The sequence below is a fragment of the Heterocephalus glaber genome, unplaced genomic scaffold (genome assembly GCF_053883595.1).
Source record: "Heterocephalus glaber isolate CG9 unplaced genomic scaffold, H.glaber_assembly_v1.0 deba00000474, whole genome shotgun sequence".
In the NCBI taxonomy this organism is placed as follows: Eukaryota; Metazoa; Chordata; class Mammalia; order Rodentia; family Bathyergidae; genus Heterocephalus; species Heterocephalus glaber.
In genome coordinates, this window is record NW_028258146.1 from 1,923,322 (window position 1) to 1,931,327 (window position 8,006).

An 8,006-nucleotide genomic window follows, 5' to 3' on the forward strand; every position below is an offset into this window, starting at 1 on the left:
GGCTTAATACAGGGTGATAGTTAATGACTTTGATGAAATTACATTCCATTTCTTTTCCCAGAAATTTTTTGTTTTAATTTTTAATGGGTCTCAAAATTCTGTGACAGATTTTTGGTCAAGGTGTTTCCATTAAAAAGTGATTTTAAAAGCTAATAACTTAAAACTGCCACACACACAAAAAGAAAACAAATGGTCCACAAAACATTCCCCTTTCCTCCTGAAGGTTTTATGATGCATTGTTATCATTAACCAGTCTTTTACTATTAAACTTAAATGGCCAATTGGGAGAAACAGTTCTGAGACTGGTCTTCCACCACTGATTAAGACTGGGGTTGGCAAGTGTTAGGGGTGATGTTCATTTAGCCTTCTGAGCTTTCTGGGCAGAGTTGGTGACCTTGCCAGCTCCAGTAGCCTTCTTGTTCACAGCTTTGATGACACCCACAGCAACTGTCTGTCTCATATAGCGAACAGCAAAACGACCCAGAGTTGGATAGTCAGAGAAGCTCTCAACACACATGGGCTTGCCTGGAACCATGTTAATGATGGCAGCACCAGCAGATTTCAAGAATTTGGGGCCATCTTCCAGCTTCTTACCAGACCGGTGATCAATGTTTTCTTTCAGCTCAGCAAACTTGCAAGCGATGTGAGCTGTATGGCAATCAGTACAGGAGCATAGCCAGAACTGATCTGGCTGGATGGTTCAGGATAATCACCTGAGCAGTGAAACCAGCTGCTTCCATTGGTGGGTCATTTTTGCTGTCATCAGCAACGTTGCCACCACGAACATCTTTGACAGACACGTTTTCTTGATGTTGAAGCCCACATTGTCACCAGGAAGAGCTTCACTCAAAGCCTCATGATGCATTTCAACAGACTTTACTTTAGTTGTGACATTGACTGGTTCAAAGGTGACCACCGTGCCAGGTTCAAGAACACCAGTCTCCACTCTGCCTACATGCATGGTACTAATACCACCAATTTTGTTGACATCCTGAAGGGGTAGCTGCAAAGGCTTGTCAGTTGGGCGAGTGGGTGGCAGGATGCAATCTAAAGCTTCAAGCACTGTGGTTCCAATGGCATTGCCATCTTAATGAGTGATCTTCCATCCCTTGAACCAAGGCATGTTATTACTTGGCTCCAGCATATTGTCACCATTCCAATCAGAAATTGGGACAAAAGCTACTGTGTCAGGGTTGTAGCCAATTTTCTTAATGTAGGTGCTGACTTCCTTAACAATTTCCTCACATCTCTTCTGGGTGTAGGGTGGCTCAGTGGAATCCATTTTATTAACACCAACAATGAATTGTTTCACACCCAGCATGTTACCTAGAAGGGCATGCTCACCGGTCTACCTGTTCTAGGAGATACTAGCTTCGAATTCACCAACACCAGCAGCAATGATCAGGACAGCACAGGCAGCCTGAGATGTGCCTGTAATCATGTTTTTGATAAAGTCTTTATGTCCTGGAGCATCAGTGATAGTCACATAATACTTGTTGGTCTCAAATTTCCATAGGGAGACGTCAATGGTGATACCACACTCACCCTTGGCTTTCAGTTTACTCAAGATCCAGGCATACTCAAAAGAACCCTTCCCCATCTCAGCAGCCTCCTTCTCAAATTTTTCAGTGATTCTTTTGTCAATGCCACCACATTTGTAGATCAGATCGCCAGTAGTGGTGGACTTGCCTGAATCCACGTGTCTGATGATGACGATATTGATATGAGTCTTTTCCTTTCCCATGTTGGTTTTGATTTAGTGGTGGTTTTCACTACACCTGTGCTCTTGTGGCAAACCTGTTATGAAAATAAACTTCCCAGAAGTTTTTAAACTACAGTACAATTTTTTTGGAGCCTGCTCAGTACTTTTATAACATCAGGGTCTCTCCAATTCTTTTACTGAACTTACTGGCACCTTCCTTTAATTTATTTTTCTTTCTGGAAGAAATAGATGAACAAGCATTAAGGAAAGTCATTTAGGGCTAAAGAAGAAATTTTTAGATAAATTACTCATTTATCTGGTTACTAGATATCAGAGAAAAAAATTTGTTTCTTATATTTTCTTTCTTAGCTAAGCCTGAGAATTTCCTATGGCTAAAGGACTGCATCTTATATTTGTCTATAGTTACTACATTATCTAACATACCTTAAGTGCTCAATAGTTATATTCATGATTAATGTGTAACATCATAGCCTTGCTTGCCATAGGATTATTTGCCTAATTCAGTTCTCAATAGCTTGTGAAACAGCCATGGAGTAAGTGGTCTTTGGCTCAAATAGGCAAAAAATAAGGAAGCTATAGAAAGCTGTTATTTAATTTCTTCTTGATGAAACCTTTATAAAAGAGTCATTCAACAGAGGAAACTTAGATAAAGCCCACGCACAATTTGGATAACCATTGTTTGAGATAGAGTTGGTACCTTGTGTGTCAGTGTGTGTGTGTGTGTGTGTGCGTGTGTGTGTGGTGTCTGTGCACAGACTATTTCTTGAGCATTTCCTGAAAGCTCCAGCATATGATGAGAAGTGTATGTGGAAAGGAAATGGTTATATGAAAAAATTCTTATCTTCAAAGATCATTTAATCTATTGGGGGAGAATAAAAACCAAACAGCTAGAATTCACAAAAGTCCTTGGAACTCCAAGCAAGTTTGAAAATTTAGAAAATAATGTAATCAATCTTGTATTTTAGGGCCCAACAGTTCTGAGCATGTAGTTGAAGACAAGGAAACAGATGATTTACCAGACAGGCAATAGCAAATGACTAATTGTAGACAGAGACATATATGTGTGTGTGTGTGTGTGTGTGTATCTGTGCTCTGATGCATGCTGGACACACTGGAGTTGGAATTTAACTGATTTCCTCTCACATTTTGTTATGCAATCTATCTGCTACTTGTGATGAACAATTTTCTGGTCTCACAACTCGTAGTATAATAACCCAGGGAACCTATATACTTTCATACAGATGAAAGTCCAGAAAGAAAGGAAACATCAAACCCAAGATGTTTCCAGTACACAAAAGTATAAAAACACATTAAATGCTCCCAACCAAATAATGCAGACACTTCACATCACTGAGCTCTAGAAACATTAATGAAATTTTTGTGTTATTTGACTGAAAAATGGAGAAAGATCATTAAATGTCAGGGTAGGATGATGGAAAGGCTCAATAAATAAAAGAGACAGAAATAGCATAGATTAAGCAGAATAAGGACATTATTTGAAATAGACAAACAATTGAAGCAGAATCATGATGATGATTCTCCTGTCTGGGTTAGAAGCTCTGCTCCAGAAATTAAAAGTGGTATGATCTTGACCTTTTAAAAAAAAATTAGTACACGTTCGCAGCACATGAAGTTTACATTCTTCTTGGGGAGTAGGTTCATGTACATAATACAGCTTGTTTCTTTTTTTAATCCCCTCCTCACTCACCTCCCTTTCTCTGCCTTTAAATCCCCTTTCCTCATTTTCATTCTTGTTATTCTTAGTTCATGTTTATGACATATAATGTTTATATTAATTGAGGTTATTAGGTCTCTGTTTATGGTGTATCTTCCCCATCCACTCCTCCCTCTTTTCCTCCTCCCCCCTCACATGATGATGTTAATCTTGAACAATTTACTTAAGGTCTACATGTTCCTGCTTTCTTATCCATAAAATAGATATTCACCTAATAATTACTACACCTACAATTTAGCACACTCTGCTTTAGGTGCTGGGTGTAGATACTACATAATAGTTGTCTTCCTCAGAGAGCTAAGATTAAGTTCACTTATATGAAGAATTGAGAACACAATTATTGTAATGAGATGCATACATAATTTTTTGATAAAAGAGCTGCAAAATAAGACAGAATGAAATAAACAGACTTCTGACAGAGTTAAGTAAATGATGACGGGAAAAAGGAATGAAATGCAAGTTAATTTCCTTTATTGGAAATGTTGGAGACGAGAAGTGTTTTAGATTTCTGATTTGGTGTGTTAGCTAGCTTACTCTTACTGCAACAAAATACCTGATATAATCAAGTTAAAAGAAGGAAAGAGGGGCCGGGGATGTAGCTCAATGGTTTCACCGCCTGCTGCGCAAGCGCAAGGACCCGAGTTCTATCCCCAGTACCAAAAAAAAAAAAAGGAGGAAAGATTTACTTTGGTTCATGTTGGAGGTTTCACTGCATGGTTGGTTAGCCCCATTCCTTTTGGTCCTATAATGAGGCAGTAAATCATGGTCAGAGCAGATGAGAGAGGCATTTGCTCTCTTCATGGCTGCCAGGAAGCAAATAGAAAGAGGAGGGTCCAGGGATCCAATGTCTCCTTCAAGGGTATACAGCCAATGACCTAAATTTTTCCCACTAGGCCTTACCTCTTAAGGTTCCATCACTGCCCAGCAGCACTACAGGCTGGCTAATAAACTTTCAACATATGAGCCCTTGAGGCACATTTAGATCCAATCTAGATCCAAACTATACTATTTGGGAATATTTGCATATACATAAATTATTTGGGAATTGCTTCCAAGTCTAAACACAAAATTTATTTTGTGTTGCTTATACATCTTATTTAAATATCCTTTAGGTAATTTTATACAATATTAAACATTTTTACTCATGAGATAGTTTCACAGTATGTAACTTTCCACTTGTGTGGGATCAAGTCGCTGTGCAAATGTTTCAGAATTTGGGGCATTGTAAATTTTGTATTTTCAGATTAGGGATGGATGCTCAAACTGAAATAGAGTTGCCTGGAAGTGAAAACAGTAAGGACAAAAGTACCTGGTACATAAATGTTAAAGCCAATGCCTAAGATGTACTTGGTTTGCTTTCTTCTGACCTTCTTTTACGTGGTATATCTACTTGTCTACTTTTCTTTCTTTTTTATTTTTGGTACAGGGAATCAAACTCAAGACCTTGTGCTTCCCAGGCAGGAATGGCACCACTGAGCTAAATTCCCAGCTTGTCTGTTTTTCCTTTTCCTTTATTTTTTTTGTATTAAATTCTTTTATTGGTACATTATAGGTATACAACACAATTACATTTCTCATTGGGAATTGTACCTTTATATAATGCATTTTCCTTCTTATTTTTGCCCCATTCCTAGCCCTCCCTTCATGCCCTCCACCCTTCCCTATTTACAAAGACTTTATTTCCATTTTTTCCATTTCTTAACATTTTTTCCTTTCCCTTCTTTCCTTTCCCCTGCCCCTCCCACTACCCCTACCCCTTTGGACCTTTTCTTCCTATTTTACATTATCAATTATTCATTCTAATCATTGGTACATTTTAGGTATACAATATAATGACATTCAACATTGGAAATTTGCACCTTTACATAGTCTCTCTTGGTTCTTATTTTTCACCCTTGCCCAGCCCTTCCTTCAACCCCTCCAGTCCTCCCTATTTACAAAGATTTTGTTCCTATTTTTCCATTTTCTCATATTAATCCCATTCCCTTCTATCCTTTCCCCTAGCCCTCCCACTTCCTTCCCCTTTGCCCCTTTTCTTCCTATTTCACATTACCTATTATACATTTAGTCCTTCTTTACACTTTCAGTTTCTCACACCAGAGAAACTATTTGGTATTTACACATGTGTCCTATTTATTTCACTTAAGAGTATTGCCTCAATGTGCATCCACTTAGCTATAAATGTCCCTAATTTCTCATTTTTTATGGCTGAGTAGTACTCCATTTTATAAAAAAATTTTCGTTATCCAGTCTGAGTTGATGGGCATTTGGGCTGTTTCCAAGTTTTAGCTATTACAAACTGCACTGCTATGAACATGGGTGCACGTATATCACTGTCGTATGATTCTTTTAATTCTTTGGGGAAGATCCCCAGCACTGGAATAGTGGGGTCAAATGGGACTTCCAGTCCTAGTTCTTTGAGGTATCTCCATACTGATTTCCACAGTGGTTGCACCAGTCTACACTCCCACCAGCAGTGGAGCAGTGTTCCTCTTTCCCCACAGCCCCACCAGCATTTGTTATTGATTGATTTTATGATAGCAGCCATTCTTTCTGGAGTGAAGTGGAATCTCATTGTTGTTTTCCTTTGCATCTCTCGAATGACCAGTGATGTTGAACATTTTTTCATGTATTTATTTGCTATTTCTACTTCTTTGTCTGAGAAATGTCTGTTCATTTCAGATGCCCATTTTCAGATTGGGTCTTTAAATTTGGGAGGTCTGATCTTTTTAAGTTCTTTATAGATTCGAGATAGTAGACCTTTGTCTGAGGAACAGCAGGTGAAGATTTTTTCCCACATGTGGGATTGTGGATTGTCTCTTCACACTGCTGGTGGTTTCTCTTGCTGTGCAGAAGCCTTTTAATAAGAAGAGATCCCATTTGTTGATTGTTTGTGCTAGTTCATGGGCAACTGAGGTTTTGTTCATAAAATCTTTTCCTACATTAATGTCTTCAAGGGTTCTACCTAACCTCTGTTCCAACTGGTTCAGAGTTTCTATTTTAATATTTAGATCTTTAATCCATTTTGATTTTAGTTTAGTGCATGGTGAGAGATATAGGTCTAGTTTTAATCTTTGTCAAGTTGAAGCTCAATTTTTCCAGCACCATTTATTAAAGAGGCAATCTTTCCTCCAGTGAGGGTGTTTGGCTCCTTTGTCGAAGATGAGATGGCTGAGTGTGTCTGGCATTGTTTCTGCATCTTCTAATCTGTTCCACTGGTCCTCAAGTCTGTTTCTTTGCCAGTACCTTGCTGTTTTTATCACAGTAGCTTTGTAGTAGAGTTGCAGGTTGGGGATTGTGATATCCCCTGCCATGTCTCTGTTACCTAGAATTGCTTTTGCTATTCTGGGTCTCTTCTTATTCCAAATGAATTTTTGGATTGTTTTCTCAAGGTCTATGAAGTATGCTGCTGGAATCTCAATTGGAATCGCATTAAATCTATATAGAAGTTTTGGAAATATGGCCATTTTCACTATATTAATCCTTCCTACCCAGGAGCAGGGGATGTCTGTCCATTTTCTGATATCATCTTCAATCTCTCTTTTCAGAGTGCCATACTTTTCAGAGAAGAGGTCTTTGATTTCTTTCGTTAGGATGATTCCTAGGTATTTCAGTTTTTTGGATGCTATTGGGAAAGGAATTATTTGCCCTATTTCTCTCTCAGTGAGTCTGTTGTTCGTGTAGAGGAAAGCTATTGATTTTTGTGTGTTGACCTTGTAACCAGCTACTTGACTGAATTTGGTTATTAAGTCTAGAAGACTTTTGATGGAGTTCTTGGGGTCTTCTATGTAATGTCATCTGCAAATAATGACAATTTGACTTCTTCATTACCTATCTTTATTCCTTTTATTTCTTTCTCTTGTCTAATTGCCATGGCTAATGTTTCCAGAACTATATTGAACAAGAGTGGTGATAGTGGACATCCTTGTCTTCTTCCTGATTTTAGTGTGAACGATTTTAGTTTTTGACCATTTAGTATGATATTGGCTGTTGGTTTTTCATAGATGGCTTCTATCAGTTTGAGGTAGAGACCATCTATTCCAATTTTTTGTAGGGTTTTTATCATAAATGCATGTTGGATTTTGTCAAATGCTTTTTCTGCATCTATGGAGATAATCATATGGTTTTTGTCCTTGGCTCTGTTGATATAGTGTATTACATTGATTGATTTTTGTATATGGAACCATCCCTGTATCCCTGGAATGAATCCCACTTGATCAGGGTGTATGATCTTCTTGATGATCTTCTGCATTCTGTTTGCCATTATCTTATTAAGGATTTTTGCATCTGTGTTCATTAGTGAGATTGGCCTATAGTTCTCTTTTTCAGTTGGGTCTTTCTCTGCTTTGGGGATCAAGGTAATGCTTGCTTCCAGGAATGAATTTGGGAGTATTGCTTCCCTTTCAATTTCATTGAAGAGTTTAAACAGTAGTGGCAGCAGTTCCTCTCTAAATGTCTTGTAGAATTCAGCAGTGAAGCCATCAGGGCCCGGGCTTTTCTTAGGTGATAAGTTTTTAATTACATTTTTAATTTCATTGGTTGATACTG

At 38.2% G+C, this 8,006-nt stretch overlaps 1 pseudogene; it reads right to left on the reverse strand.

Moving 5' to 3' along the window:
* Positions 1-355: 355 nt before the first annotated feature.
* On the reverse strand, positions 356-1,897 carry LOC101725673 (elongation factor 1-alpha 1-like; annotated as a pseudogene).
* Between the last annotated feature and the right edge of the window lie 6,109 nt (positions 1,898-8,006).